Source organism: Saimiri boliviensis, chromosome 2, assembly GCF_048565385.1.
Source record: "Saimiri boliviensis isolate mSaiBol1 chromosome 2, mSaiBol1.pri, whole genome shotgun sequence".
NCBI classification, from domain to species: Eukaryota; Metazoa; Chordata; class Mammalia; order Primates; family Cebidae; genus Saimiri; species Saimiri boliviensis.
Window position 1 is genome coordinate 198,895,496 of NC_133450.1, and position 16,175 is coordinate 198,911,670.

At 38.8% G+C, this 16,175-nt stretch overlaps 1 protein-coding gene across 2 annotated transcripts in view; it reads left to right on the forward strand.

The window, feature by feature from the left end:
- Window positions 1–16,175, forward strand: part of TMEM38B (transmembrane protein 38B) — a 330,972-nt gene that overhangs the window by 238,312 nt on the left and 76,485 nt on the right. Inside the window, exon 7 of one of the 2 annotated variants that reach the window (XR_012516658.1) lies at window positions 4,782–4,880. The gene's annotated coding sequence lies outside the window, so the exon portion shown is untranslated. Of the gene's footprint in view, window positions 1–4,781; window positions 4,887–16,175 lie in introns of those variants that run through there. The other variant, XM_074395124.1, reaches the window with a different exon arrangement.

Here is a 16,175-nt window from a genome sequence, read left to right on the forward strand (position 1 = left end):
TGATAATGATGATGATGATGATAGAGAAGGGGTTAGCAAAGTGAGGAGCTAGAGAACAAATACTTGCAGGCCACATGGTCTCTGTCATTAACTACTGAACTTTGTCATTGTATTGTAAAAGCATCTATAGGTAATACGTAAATGAATAAGCATGGCTGTGTTCCAATAAAGCCTTATTTACAAATGCAAGTAGGGTGCTAGATTTGGACTGCAGGTATAATTTGTTGACTTCTGATTAAAGGAATTTGGGCCAACTAATTTGAGAATGATAGGAGTTATTAATCCTATTTTTATTTTGGACCTCCTCAACCTAAGGTAAAAAGAGAATGAACAGTATACAGTATTCTCTGCTCATTGTTCCTCTCTAAGATTTCTAAGACATATAAGTCAGGATGATGACAATGACGACAATGACGACGATGATGATGATAAAATAATGATGCTATTCACAACCATCTGAAATTGATGTAAGCAATTCTTTCTGTCTCAGGCCATAATTGGAAGCCAAACTCTTCTCTGACTGCTATTCCTGCTGCGCTGCCAATGGTCATTGGCAATTTTAAAAATAATTTATCTCTATGTTGCAATGATAGCAAAATCTACTATATCCAATTAAGTTTCCACTTACGGCAGCCCAGGGAGTGTGATCACTTCCTGGAGATAGATCCATGTCCCTGTGACCTTAGCTTCCTATGCTTTGCATTTAGCTATGAAATTAAATTGCAGGAAATGATACAGTTTTGAATCATTTAATTCAAAAGGCAGAAGCCAGAAGTTCTCCTATGAGTGACAAATGCATGGACTGCTTTTTAGATGGGAGACATCAGTACTTTAAATGGGCTCTATAAACTGGGCCAGAGGTTCAAACATCTCCAAGCCTGGTGGGGTTTGTGCTTTCAGATTTGCTCCAGCTAGATTTTATTTCCAACAAAGGCTCTTATTCAGATAAAGGAAGTTTGCCTTTCTTGTTTCCTAGGAGACTTTTTTTTTTTAAATAGTTCCTAGAAAAGATTCTTCTTGAGGCACTCTCAATCTAACTTCCTCTTCTGGTTAAGAAACTGAAGAACATTAAAACTTGAGGTTATGGAGAGTTATGCCAACTGGGACTAAGCTGTGATTATTTTGTTGATTTAAACTGACAGAAAGGTGAAGTCAGAATAAAATCTTGTTTCTCCTGTAATTTAGAGGCTAGGAACCATGATGGCTTTCCCCCGCTAATAATGTTCAAATTATCCATTCAGAGTGATTTGATTTCAGTTTGAAGCTGGAGATCGCGGTAATAATCTTTCTCAGTATGAAGCACTTATTTACGAAGTAGTCTTTGCCATTTTTAATTGCACTTTCCCCTCATGCCCTTATTAATTATCTCTCTAGTTCCTCTTAGGTCTTGTCACGATGCCAAGTATTGAAATAGAAAAGGTTTATTTATTTCCAAAGACATGCAGAACAGGACAGGTTTTACATCTTGCTGATTTGACTCTTAAAAAGTCATACTTGCAGTGGGCAAAAAGGTGCTCCATGTAAATTGGAACCCCCCCACCCCAACCCCTGCTGGATTTTCTGCTGGTAATGCACTCTTGGGACTGTTGCTTGCCTGGGGCGTCCTTGGAAACCTCAAAAAGTGAGGTGTTTTGTGAACCTAGTGAAGCTGCAGTTATCAGTTAAAATGCTCCTTTGGTCAGTGAGGGTCGGCAGCTCCCAAATGCTCCTGGGATATTAAATATCCTTTCCTCTCATAGGACCACAGCTTTGTTTTCTTCTACCTTCCTCTTCTTAGTCAAACAAGTCTCTTCGGTGTGCCCAAACTATTCTTAACACTCTTTCTGCTTCTGTGTTCATGTCATTTTCTTCATTTGGAATGTCTTTGTTTCAGTCTGTTGAAATCTTACATATAATCCTTCCAATTTCATCAAATTTTCAATTTTTCATAGAGCCTTTTATCAACCCTCTTTTGCCTCTACAGAGTAATTGAATTACACTTCTTTTGTCCTGCCTGGTATTATAACCATTAGTAATCTTGTCTTAACTGTCCCCACTTAATCGTAAACTCTTTTAGGGCAAGAAGGGACTGACTTATTTTATATTCTCCCAGAACCTTGAATGTGCATGTGTGTGTGTGTGTGTGTGTGTGTGTGTGTGTGCGCGCGCATGTGTATATAGTAGATTTCCTACTCAGATTTGATGAACTCAACTACAACAAAATATTCTAGTTCAATTCTTGAGGATCTATTCTAGAGAAGGTTGGCAATAAAAGAGCTCCTTTGAAAGGACAGATCTGATTGTCCTACCTGGGCTTTGAACACTCCAGAGACATAGGCGAGGTCTAAAACAAACTGGATCCTAAAACTTACTGAAAACAGCAACATCATGGTTAGATCCTATTTCTAGGTTCAAGGTGATAGGGACATGAGAAAATGAGATAATGATTGACAGTAAAAAAAAAATCTCTGTGACTGAAAGACAATATGCTGAATATATACAAAGAGCTTGTTTTCTATCTGTAAATTATAGAAGGAACATTGGAGTTTTATCTGTATCTTCTTGAGATTGACTACAACCTTCTTGTACAAAAATATTATTTGTTATGAGGGTTAGAGATGAGTGTTACCCAGAGAGGCAGCTTTAATGTTTTGTTCTTTAAGAGTCTTTCCAATTCTCAAACTTACCCTTCTCTAACTTATAGGGCAGTTGAACGTCTTCTAACTGAATGATCTCAGCAGGACATTCTGAGCTTCTAAGGAGGTTAGCATTCCAGAAAACATTTGGCTTAGAGAATTCCTAAAACAACATGTACTCTAAAGACAGGCAGTTAAAATTTAAGGAGCCAATAGAAGCTCTCTCCCCCACCCCCGCCCCCGTGTGTGTGTGTGTGTGTGTGTGTGTGTGTGTGTGTGTGTGTGTGTGTGTTCAGCCTCTGGAATGTGAGAGCTAGTATTCTCTCTAGTAATTTGTTTTTCTCTCTCATACTGATTACATACTCAGATTCAAAATGTAATAGAGTGCATATTATGTTATTCTCAGAATATCTGAAAGGAAACCAAACATTCCATCCTTCATGAGTCAATTTTCCTAGTTGTGGTGTAGAAAAAAGTGACCTCTCAGAGAAGCTGATGAAATTGACAGATTACTTTTTTGAAATGAACTTAAATTTTCTGCAATATTCTGCGTCTGAACCATCAGCTGAGTAGCTTTCCTTTTTGTATGTTTATTTTAAAGTGCCAGTCGTGGTTGAATGTTAATAATCAATCTGGCCATTGATGTTCAGAAATATGGAATGCCCTTCCAAGTGTGCTGACTATTGTGTTTAATACAATTTTATTTTTGTTTTTGATGTAGACAGGAAGGAGAGGTCAGTCATGTGTTTGTGGGATTTGTATGTTCTTGACATTTGAACATTTTTGAATCTTTCCTTATCTTTAATTTTTTATCCATCAAAGATTTAATCTGTGCCTCTACTGTGTGCCAGGCTCTGTGCTAGGAGCTGGGAAGTGTCTGTGAAGCAAAAGCGAAGTCCTCATAGGAGACAAATAAAGAACAATTTCCAAGGGGGGAAAAAAGCTTCAGACTGTCCCCCGATAACTGCCCTTTCAGAGCCACTGTTGTCGGCTACTGGCTCCATACAAACCCTGTTCCCTCCTTTCATAACTCCACAGCCCTGGAGACCTTTGTGTGCCTTAGAGGTCAGTTCACAGATGTGGCCCTGGGACGCACTCCTCTTTATCTATATTGTAGTTACAAGAGATGGAGCCTCATGGCTCTTTTCTAATTTTTTCCTTTTTCTTTTTTTGATTAGCATCTGCACAAATGGCCTCAGTTCATTGCTTTAAACTAACTAATCCGGCTTGTTAAGACGGAGATTGTCATCCACAAGTTGTTATTAGCAGTTTTCTAAAGGAAGAGGGTCCCAGTCAAAGCAGGGCAGGCTTTGGAGGAAGGTTATATAATATATGTTCTTCAGGAGCCATATGAGAGGGAGACAATGCTGCCTCCCAGGGCCTGTTCTCAAGAGCTACTTTACAGGCTTACATAGTCCTGCCTATTCTACCTCATGAAAAGGGAGATCCAATCATTGCTTTCTGGAAACTATTCTCCTCATCTCTTTGGCTGTCATATGTATTTAACAGTAGTGCCCTCAAGGACAATGGTAGGGGGGGCGGGTAAGCATGCTAGGGGCTCCAGCTTACAGCCTGTAGTTTTTCATTTCACGTTGCTGGGTTTGCTAAGAATGGTCTTCTTTGTTTCCATTTTGAGTCATGGCTGAATTCTTATATGTTGTCTGATCTTCAAGCTCAAATACCCAAGGGACCAGGCAGCTGTGAATCAACCCTGTGCGTGTGTGTGTGTGTGTGTGTGTGTGTTTTCTAGGAGGTACTATAGCAAAGAAGACAGTATACTTTTCCTTATTTCTTTAAATCGATAGGGATTTGGAGGAAAAGACTTTAATAAAATAGAATTGTGACTGATTATTTTCCCCTTTCCGAGCACTGCTGTGAAATCAGAAGGTTATGAATAGCATGAGGAAAAAAAAATAATAAAAAACCCTTTTCTAAGGCAGTCCTATGGATTTAAACCCAAACCTTAGATTTATAATAAAAGCTCAGTGTCTATATGCTAACCTCCACCTTATGAGATGGATCTCTCTTCTGATGGCGGAGTATAAAGAAATCTTCCACATGCTTTCACTTATTGGGAAGGTACACAGTTGCTTATCTGTTGTTTTTCTTCCACATAGTCTACACTGTGATTTGGAAATTTGACATCATGTATTTTTTTTTCCCCAGGCCAGATGTTTTATCCTGCTATGTTAAGTCATCTTGACATGTCGCCATGAAATGGAAACAACTGCTCATTTTAATATTGCTCCATATCTTTATTACAAGGTACGTCTCATGCATCTTAATTCCTCATATTTTCCCTCACTGTCGTTCTCTGATCTTCTGCGTCCCAACCCCCCTCTACTCCTGAAGAAGGCATATTGTAATTGTATGACAGTCATGTCCCAGTAGCTAAAGAGGTTCTAGATAGCATAATGAATATGCAGCGTATTATCTCCCAGGATGTGTGCCTGTGTCTTTAATCACAGCTGGAATGCAAAATCGAGCTCCACCTTTCAACTCTATCTCCATCATGCTGAGAGAGTGAGAGAGAGCGAGACGGAGACTGCTAGACAGCTCGAAAGAGATTGCAGCTCAGATGTCCTGAAAAACAGCAAATCCCTCAGACCTGGCAGATTCCGTTACCATGAGAACTGCAGATATTTCCATTGTGATGGTTCGCTCCAACAGCCATCTGTTACACCCATTTGATTAGGAAGTACAGTTCAGCTTGCATGGGATTTTCATCACACCTTATCCCAGGGCAGTATATAGAAGCGCTTGCTTTTTTATATGCTAAACTCCAAGGCTTCAAAGTACTGTAATTTACCTAGGCAGAGGGCATTTAATGAAATGGTATGAGAAGGTCACTAAAGACCGAAGTGCTGAGAAGAAATACATACAGGAGATGTAAGAGAGGATTAGACTCCACAGCTGAAATGCAACCAACTCGGAAAATTAACCACGTTTAGCCATCCCTTCTCTTGGTAGAGAAATGTAAAATGAAGACCCGGGATCTGAGCGCTTGCATCCCAAAGGGTGGAAGATGTTTTTGTGCAGTCATGGCATGAGTATTACTGGAGCAGTAATTCTTTCTCAGGACTCAAGGACAGTCAAAAGAAAGGGAGAGAGGGGCAGTGCCTCAAACACATCTCATCAGTGGAGATGAATCCACTGTATAAAGATTACATTAGCTCTAAAAATTTTATGATGCCATCTAACTTTTCCGTAGACACAAAATGACCTTAAAAGTTCCTTGAAGCAGTGCTGTAATTTACAGATTTAAACCAGTTATTTGGACTAGTTGCCCCTCTGTGTATTTTTGTGGGGGAGGAAATGCTGATGGTACATCATATAGACATAAAAATAGGAATTTCCTTCAATTAAGACTCTCCAAATACCTTTCCCTGGTGGTAGGCATTCTACGTCCAGGCTTCCAAGAGGGCTAGCATGGTCCAGGAGGAGCTACCTGGAGTGTCTTAAATTGACTGGAGCTCCTGTAAACCTGGGAAGCTAATTAAATGCTTACACACTGACATGAATTTGTGATTGCTGTACAGGGGCCCTTGATGTGGACTTCTTTGTTTTCCAGCTGACATTTTCTAGGATGGACTCTGATAATATATCACTCAGGTTGGGTGAAAGCAGCCAAATTTTCCAAACTTGCTAAGTTTGCAAGTCTCATTATATCACATTTTGTCCGTTGTTTTGGTTTCCGGGTGACTCTATCTGAACAAGGGAAATGCTCCCCCTATCCGATTGCAACGAGGCTAAAGAACTTTTCACCTGCTCTCCTTCCTGGCCTCGTGTCAGGTTGTCATCCAGGGAGGCTGGGATGTCAGGAGAAACCCAAAAACTCATTCCCTGCTTTAATGCCAAAGATCTATTTGTGGTGTGAAAGAAAAAAATTCTTCATAGCACTTGTTCAAGATGGTAAGGCAGACTTCATTCAAGTGGGGCTACGGTGATGGGTGTGGGGCCCACTGGAACAGGGTCTTGCAGTAGGGTAGAGAGATTGGGCTGCACTCTGACTCCAACAAAGACGAGTGGAGATTTATAACCAAGGAGCAGGTGGGGGTTGGTAGATGGAAAATTGCTAAAAGGAAAACATGAGGAGTTCGGGGAATTCTTGTTAGACCGACTCAGTAGAATTCTTGCTGAAGGCAGACCGGGGTGATAAGTTGTAGAGGGTGGTCAGAAACAGAGGGTGGGGATTTTCAGTGACTGACTTAGCAGGATTCGTTCTCGAACTGGATTCCAAAGGAGGGAGAGGGAAGCCCAATGTTGCTCTAGTCCGAAAGGACTCAGGAGCCTGATTCAAGTTCGGTCACAAGAGAGAGTCTTTTGTCACTGGCTGGATAAAATCAGTAATGAGGACTACTATGGAGATTAAAAATCAGAACAAGATGTTGCTCCTTTATTCTTTCTTTCTTTCTTTCTTTCTTTCTTTTTTTTTTTGCTGAAACATAGTGGATTCTTTCATTCTGTAGTGGAAAAATTCAGACTTTACAGATGAGGATCTGTGTTTTCCTTGAATGAGGAACCAACTAGTGAGCCAGGAACTGAAGGTATAAATGAGTCTCCGTCCCTCCTTTGCAAGTCAGAAGTTAGGAGGCTCTGCTCCTCCATCCTCGCAGCAAATGCCACACACTGCAGATCCTCCAGTGGTGTTGACTTTCTGTCAGTCCTACACCCTGGAGATTGCCCTTTCTGGAGGGTTTTGAGGCAGGGCTCTGGTTTTATGAACACAGCGTCTGTCTGTGAAAGGCAGCAGATGCAATGAGGGCCTGAATCAAAACAATAAATACCATTCAGGTTTCCTGCTTGGAACTTCTTATATAGTGGTTCCTTTGTTAGAGCAAACATGGACTAAAATGCCTTCTCCCTTCCTCCCTGCTCCCTCCAGCTCCTCTCCACAGCCAGGATCTCAGCCACCTTTGGAAAGCAAAGGTTAAGTATCTGAGCCAAAAAGAGTTGAAACACAAAGGAGAGGAAAGCCAAAGTATCCCTTACTTGCCAGAAAGAGAGTGAGTGGGGCAGAGAGCTTTTGGGGAGGGGATGAATTTTAGTTGAAGCTGGAAGACAAACAGACCTTAGAGGGGAGTGCTAGCTAGAAATATTCTCCTCCAAGCTGGGATGTTAACAGTGGCACCTTCTGACATAATGTGGCATCTTTCTTCATCGTTATCAATCTCATGAGAGCTTTCCTGCCATCTGTACCATTCCTGCTTCAGGCTCCCATATGAAAGTCCAATCTGGCAGCATAAATACTGGCTAATGAAGAGTAGATGTCTGACTGCCTGGGAGAGAAGCGATCCTGTGTCATTGATGGAGCAGAATTCATTCATTTAAAACAAAATCTGCATTTACACAGTCATTCAAGAGGAAATTTTCTCCCCTTTTCTCTCTCTCTTTTTTCCCCTCCCTACTCTCTCTCATACTCCTTTTTTATTTTCTTCCTGTGTCATTCTACACGAACGGAGTTCATACAAAAGTCAGCATAAAAATTGTCTTTGCCCAGAATGCTATACCTTGGAGATTAAAAATAGGAATGCGATGTGGACTTGCCGACATGTGGTGGGCTATTTTTTCCCCCTTCAGTGGGAAAGCTATAACTACATAGATTAGCAAAACTTGTGCAAGAATGGATGTAAAACAGATTTATCTCTGTGTCAGCTTTATCTGATCCATTTGGTCTTGCAGAGTTTGGATGGCTTCCTTTGTTACAATAACCAGCTTTCAAACATCTATATCCTCAGGGTATTAAATGTCAGCCTCCCATGCACCAGTCAAGGATAGAGGGTTGTCAGTCTGTGGGCTGGAGGAGTACTCTTTGTGTGCACACGAGAGGAGTCCCTCCTGCACCCAGGCTGGCTCCTGGTATGACCCAGAGGAACTCCTACAACCTCCCTGCATCACAGCGTCACAGTGGAGGGGTGCTGAAGCTTGCAGTGGCCATTAATATCCTTTTACGTAGAATTCAAAAAGATTTCCTGTCACTGACAAGGACAGATTTGTTAGAGGGCTCTCAAGGAAATGGACAGTAACTAATTAATTGAACACTCCATGAGTTTCTGTGGTGTCGTTTTTCATTTATCTGTTCTGGTTTCTCATCATGCAGGTCTAGCTCTTCTTTTTCTTTCATTCCTTTCTTTAGCTGCCTCTTTCATTATTTCTATCATCCTCTTCTTTCCCTCTATCTCATTTTCTCCCAGATCTCTTCTCTCTCTCCTTTATATAATCTATACTTAAAAAAAATCCCTAGTAGGGTACACATATGCAAAGATTTTATCCAGGAATATGGGTACATTTCTTCTGAGTCTGATAACTGTCAGCTTTTAGGGTTGGAAGAGGCCTCAGAAATTTCCTCTTTGTACTGGATAGATACATAATCTTCAACATTCTTGACAAGGTATTGCAAAGTTTTTGTTAAAATCCTTCAGTGCCTAAGTGTATTATTATTATTACTATTATGATTATCCAGGAATAATAAAGTATGTATGCTGTAGAAAATAAGGAACAATGTTGTCTTAATTTACAGAAAAAATTATTGAGTTTCTGTCTAATTAAATGGCATTTCATCAGACCCAGCAAGCAGTTCTGTGGATCTTGAATGCTAAATGTAGATATTGCCTTATCCTTATAACTGTGCTGCCTCATTCACTGGGTTGGAGCAGGGTGCCGATGAGCTCAAGGTCTCCTGTTCCTTCTTCTGTCACTTCTGCACATGGAGAACTGGAATTCCTTAGTATACACGACCTCTGTTTTCATGCCTGTCTATGTGAAGAAACACAGGGCATGGAGTGAGGTTGTTGGAGAGAGTTCTAGATAAAAGCAGACAGACCTGGGATTGAATCCTGGCTCTTCCACTGTCTTTGTGTATGTGGCCTTTAGCAATTAGTGGAACTCTTGGTACCTCAATTTTGTCATCAGGAAAGTGGGGATACCAATGTCTTGACTCACAGTAAACTCATGGTGTGAATGAAGGATGTCTTAAAGTGTTAGAAACTGAGTGCTGACTCTAGAGTGACCAGCTGTCCTAGTTTGCTTGAGAGTGACAGGGTGCTAGAAACACAAAACTTTAAGTGCTAAAATCAGGACAGTCTTGGGAAAATTGGGTTGGTTAGTTATTTTACTCAGGGCAACTTATCCCCTTTGGAGGACTTGGACACAGCTTAAACAAGTACCCCAAGGGGTGCTGGAACTTTCTCTGTGGTTGAAGAAGGTCTTGTTTTCTTCTGTGGGCTAGTTGCCTACTCTATTGTGGATTTATGGATTTTTTTTTAATTTCCAACTTTTAAGTTGAGGGGTACATGTGCAAGATGTGCATGTTTGTTACATCGGTAAACATGTACTGTGGTGGTTTGCTGCACAAATCATCCCACCACCTCGGTATTAAGACCAGCATTCATTAGGTATTCTTTCTTGCTGAGGATAATGGCTTCCAGCTCCGTTCATGTTCCTGCAAAGGACATGACCACATTCCTCTTTATGTCTGCATAGTATTCCATGGTGTATATGTACCATATTTTTTATCTAGTCTATCATTGATGGGCATTTATGTTGATTCTGTGTCTTTGCTATTGTGAGTAGTGCTGCAGTGAACATATGCAGGCCTGATTCTTTATAATAAAATGATTTTTATTCCTTTGGGTATGTACTTAGTATCGGGATTGCTGGATCAAATATTTCTGCCTCTAGGTCTCCGAGGAATTGCTAAACTGTCTTCCACAATGGTTGAACCAAGTTACACTCCCACCATGGAAAAGCATCCTTTTTCTTTACAATCTCACAGCATCTGTTATTTTTTGACTTTTTAATAATTGCCATTCTGATGGGTGTGAGATGGTAGATCTATGGATTCTGAACTCTGGTTTATAGAAAGCTTACTCACTACACTTATCCTCAATATCTCGAGGGGTAGCATAGAACTTAAAAAATAAAAGTATGAAGTTGTAAAATGAAACAAACACATTCCTTCCTCTGAGTCAGAGCTTATTCATTCTTGAAAGCCCAGTACATTTGTTATCCCATTCATGAAACTTTCACCCTTGCCCATCTTTTAGCATGATTCTGTACTGACAGTAATCGTTGAAGGCAGAAAGCCTGCCTTACATTTTCTGATAAACCATTGAATAAGTGAATAAATGAAAGAATGAATGATTTATAAGCAGGAAAATGAGTCAGAGGGAATGAATGAGTGAATGAGTGAATGAATGCATGAATATATGAATGATTTTCATATGCTTGTTAGTCAATTACATGTCTTTTCAGTCTTGATCTGGCCCTGTTGTGGATTTTATGTATGTCTAAACTTTCTGACCTTCAAATCCCAGACACCAGTTCTCGGCTTTAGCTGCCATATTAAATTCCTAATACCTAAAAGGACCCAGCTCATATTGGGGGTGCCACTCACTGATAAGCTAGGAGAATACAACTTATTTTTTTCTTTATAATTTTTTGAGTTAATTTAAAAACAAAAGTAGAACCTGCTATGTCAAACAAATAATTATTTAAACTACTAATGAGTCTAAATTGAAAATATTTATCTTATCTTTTTCCCCCAATACCCCAATTTTATCCCTATGAAATTCAAGTTTCTGCTTTTCCATTTTTGGAGGCTACAATTAAAATTGTAAATCATAGAATTTACAATTTATGTCTTGAGATTTTATTGATATTCTAATGGTTAGCTTTATACCTTTACAAATTCCCCATTCTCTGTTTGATGACTTATATTTAGACATTATCTATGGAATTCTCACTATGTAGCACACTTACATTTATTTCTGCATTTCCCTTTTGTTCTAGAATTTTGTTGCACTTATTTTTATGTTGTCAAGGTTTAAAAGATTTGCATTCTTTTGTCACCACAATTGTTTTTGGTATTTATCCATGGGTTGATTGTAGTTATTAACCAAGGAAGAACAGTATTTACAGAACCCACCCCACTGAAGAGATTGGATCCAAAGGGAAACAAATGTAGTCCCAAATCACTCAGGAGCTCCTAAGCCGCAGAAGCCAGAGTTTTCTTTCTTCATTTCTTTGGAGTTTGCTTTCGTCTGGGTCATGCTCAGATGTTATTTTTTTTTCAAATGTTTATCTCATTTTTCTTGTCATATTCCAATTTTGTTTTACTGAAGCCCTTCATCAGAGCTTTAAGAAAATATGAAATATAAGGGATTTACATTTAAAAGTCTTTGAATATCTAAAACTGTCTTTAGTTTTACTTCACTTTTGATTGACAGTTTGGCTGGATATGTATTTCTAATTTCAAACATCTTCCTCAGAACATTGAAGGAATTGCTCACTTATTGCTGTTGAGAAGTATACCATCATTCTGATCTTGTTGCTTATAAGAACTTCCCTTCTTTATGATAATTTTTAGAATTTTTGAAATTTCACCAAGATTTCTTCAGATGTGTGTTGTTTCTGTTCACACATTAACTTGGTAGGTCTTTTTATTATTATTATGTATGTATGTGTTTTAGAGACAGGATCTTTTTTTGTTTCCCATACTGGAGTGTAGTGGTGTGATCATAGCTCACTGCAACCTTGAACTCCTGGGCTCGTGGGATCCTTCCGCCTCAGCCTGTCCAGCAATTGGGACAACAGGCATATGCTGTCATGTCAGGCTAAGTTTTAAAAAAAATTCAGAGACAGGGTCTTGCTATGTTGCTCAGGCTGGTCTCAAACTCCTGGCCTCAAGCAATCCTCTCACTTCAGACTCTGAAAGTATTGGAATTGCAGGGGTGAGCCACCATGTCCAGCTGGTCTTTTCATTCCTAAGAATTATCTCTTTCTTTACCTCCAGGATTCCCACCCACCTTTATTTCTTTGATTATTTTTTCCTCTCTATTGTTGCTAATTTTCTGCTTTAGGACTCAGATATATGTTGCCTTCCTCACTCTGTCTTCCACAAGCTTGTATTTTCTATCTCTTTTCATTTTTGCTCTTTTTCATGAGAAATTTTCTCTATCCACGCTTCACCCTTATTTGTTATAATTGTCTATTCCGTACATTAAATGTTTTAAAGTTCAGTAACCATATTTTTAATTTCCCAACGTTTTTAAAGGTACTCTTATTTCATAGAAGCTTTTATAATCTATTCATTTTTTTGATATGTGTTCAACACCCACTCAAATATCTCTCAAGAAACATCTGAAAACATTTAAAAATTATTTTCACTTTTCTGAATCATTTCTATTTCTTCTGATGTCATATTGGGTTCATCTTGTTTTAATGTAAATTGATTTCCTCAAGTGTCTTGTGATCCTGATTATAAATGAAGGAATGGTTTGATTCATATAGGTAATGTACATGGGATTTTCTCTGCTGTTTTTAGAAGTCTGTTTTCTCAGTAGGTTTCTCTTTTAATTGAGAAGTCTTACTTAGGGCTCTAAAAAGTTGAATAGAGGAATAGATTTTCAGGTAGGATCCATAAACAAAGAAGAGGCATGTAGATTGGCAAACTTCTCACAATCTCCAATGTAATAGAAATTTACTCTGGGGTTAGAAAACTGTAATTTATTTCACTCCTATATGGAGCTAACTTCTCCTATCGCCCATCCATCTGGTGTAACGTGAAAGGGTATAGTCATCTATTCGAACACTTTCAGGCCCTGTCTCCTATACTAACTCCCTTTCCAGTCACATTTCTAATATTCCTAGAGAGAAGTTATCATACTTTATCCTGAGGGCATAAAATGCTGCTGCCATTCTCATAAACCCTGTAAGCCTGAGGACACAGCAAAGGTCTGATTAAGACTCATATTCCTATTGTAATTCTGTAGTTTATTATCCTGATAATGAGTCCTCTGCCCATTCATGCTCTGTCATACACTTGGTAAGGACTGCTTCGATTGTTTATTTTTAAGCTATGGTTTTCCCAACTTGTACTCTTCACTGAATTTATCCTAGCTGCTTTATATTTTGTAGGATTTCTTCAATATTTCTTGTGACAGCTGGCTTCCTTTGTATTTGGTTTCATGAAAAGCTTTTTCTCTCATATCAATATGTCAACATGACCTCAGTATATGGGGAGGTGGTGTATGTGCCAGGTCTATCAGTTAGAAATGCAAGGCAGAATATAATTTTTGAGAAAGTATGTATAGAGTTGATGGAGCGCCTGATGAACTTAAGAATGTTCCTGTTTCATTTAAGTGACTTCTTCCCTTTGGCCAAACATACAAATTCTTCATTTCATTGTAGACCCAGCCTCCTTTGCCTTCTACCTCAAAGGCCCAGATACCTTTGCAATTTCTCTCTGAAACGTCTTTTGACTCCTTTAGCTCACCTGGAGTCTTTTTGGAACTCCAGAAGCACCTCAAGTTAGGGTCAGAGAGGTGAATGCACAAGACATTTTCATAGCTTTTTTTCTGTTTGCTTTCTATCCCTAAACTGATGATAAAACCCTTCAGGACTGACCCATATATTTTTTTCTTGTGTATTTGTGTAAGAGTGTATGTGTTCTGGGAAGAGAGTGGGGTTTAGAGGGTAAAAGGACGTGGTTTGCTAGCCCTCAGAGCATGGGTAGTGAATACTCATTGATAATTTTTTTTTAAAAAATGAAAATTCATTGTCACAGGAGCTTGACTATATACTGCTCTTTTCCATAAAGTTGTTTAGAAATGTGCTACTAAAACCTTGATAAAAATTTTTTTTTAGTCTCCACAATTTTTAAGAAACATTTTAAAATAGCCCATTAGTGCCTGACAGGGTTTAGGTTTGTATTACATAATTAGGCATTTTTCCCCCGCAAGTCTGAAATCACATATTCATGGGAATCCGACATCCCTGTAATCTTACTCTTTGCTTCCTTGCACAAGGAAGGTTGAAATATTAATTGCTGCATCAGCCACTTTAAGATTTAATACATATTTTTTCCCATTCTAAGGACTACGTACCTCCTATGTGACTTCTAACTGTCTATTCTCACAGCTGTCTGAGAGATAAGAAACGCTGTGTCTCTGGGAGTAATCTATAAATCATATTCAAATTCATGTGTCCAAATGATCCTTTCTTTAATCTCTAAAATAACTCTACTAGAGACTTGCTAGTGAACTTCAATTGAAAACATTGTGTTTTCCACCTACTCATATTCCTGTCAAATATGTTAGTGTCAGGAAAAGAAGAATAGAACTGGTGAAACAGGCCTTCAAACTCTCTGCTGGCTAGAGAGGCTGCATGGGTACAATAGGGCACCTGGTTCAAATCAGTAAGTTCTGGCTTTTGAAAGCAAATTAGAAAAATGAGAACGAAGTAATTTGGTTGCTGCTAGAAGAGACATCTCTCGTGAATTGTTTTTGTCATGCCATTGCTCTCAAAGAAAAAATGTCCTGATTCTAATAATAATTTAATGTTCTTAAAATGTGCCAAAAAGAGGTTATAAAGGTGAGTTACTGTGTGAGCATCAGAAGACACCCATGGCCTACAGTTTGGCTCAGTGGTACTTCAAGTTCTCCACCATCTGAGCCATTCTACCAACCTAACCTCTCCTACCTCCAGCCCTAGTGGGTTGGAGTTATTCCCATTCTCTACATATGCCATGTCCTACATATTCACACTTCTATGCCTTTCCTCCTGCCATTTCTCTGCCTAGAATACCTGTTTTTATTCTTCCTCCATCTTTAAAACTTTTCTAATGAGCAAGTAACCTCTCTAAGATATTCCTCAAAATTAAAGAACTAAATGATTTCTTACTAAAATCCTGATTTATTCCTAATACTCTGTCAGCTAGTTAGGATATAGAGAATGATTTATAATTAATATTTATTCAACACACACTATACAACAGACATTAGACTAGGTCATATGTTTGGAGTATTATCTAAGTCATCTGTCATATCTTGCACGATTTCTAATTTGTAGTTAAAGAAACAGAAGGTATCCACCTAGTAACGGAAAAAATATTATTTGAACTCATGTCTACCTGACACCAATTTCCATGTTCTTTTCCCGAGACCATGATGTTCATGGCAATAGATTTACAATCTAGTTTGGGTACGAGATAGAGAGAGAGCTATGTAGAATCCTAAATCACTATGAATTCAATGGTGGGAAGATTTTTTTGACATCATATAGCTCAGCCGTCTTTTGGATACTGGATATTTTGTATATCATAAAAATGAAAAAATAACTTCTATCAGAAAATTTCAGCAACAGGAATTCCATACTTATCATGTTGGATGAATAGACTTGGGTGAAACTTTAAATTTGTCTCTATTGAATGCCATATCGACAGCTTTGTCTCTTTTACCAGCCAGTTTAGAAAATGTTGTAACTTTGTTTGGTCATTCAACATGATCATTTACCCTCCAAGTTGTATGTTTTCCCCAGAGTGCCATAAATCTTCCCATTCTGCCATTGACAAAAATATTCTTGAAATGGACTTGTGAGCATATCACTAGAGCTTTCCTAGCTGGTTGACAGCAGTGCAATGATTGGCATCCTTCAGGTGTGGTCATTTGATTATCTAGAAAGTTCATCAAAGGTATTTTTGCTTTTAAATTTTTGGCATGGAGAGACTTTGTCAGATACTTTGACGAAATGCAGAGCATTGCGTTTATTCCATTTTCCTAC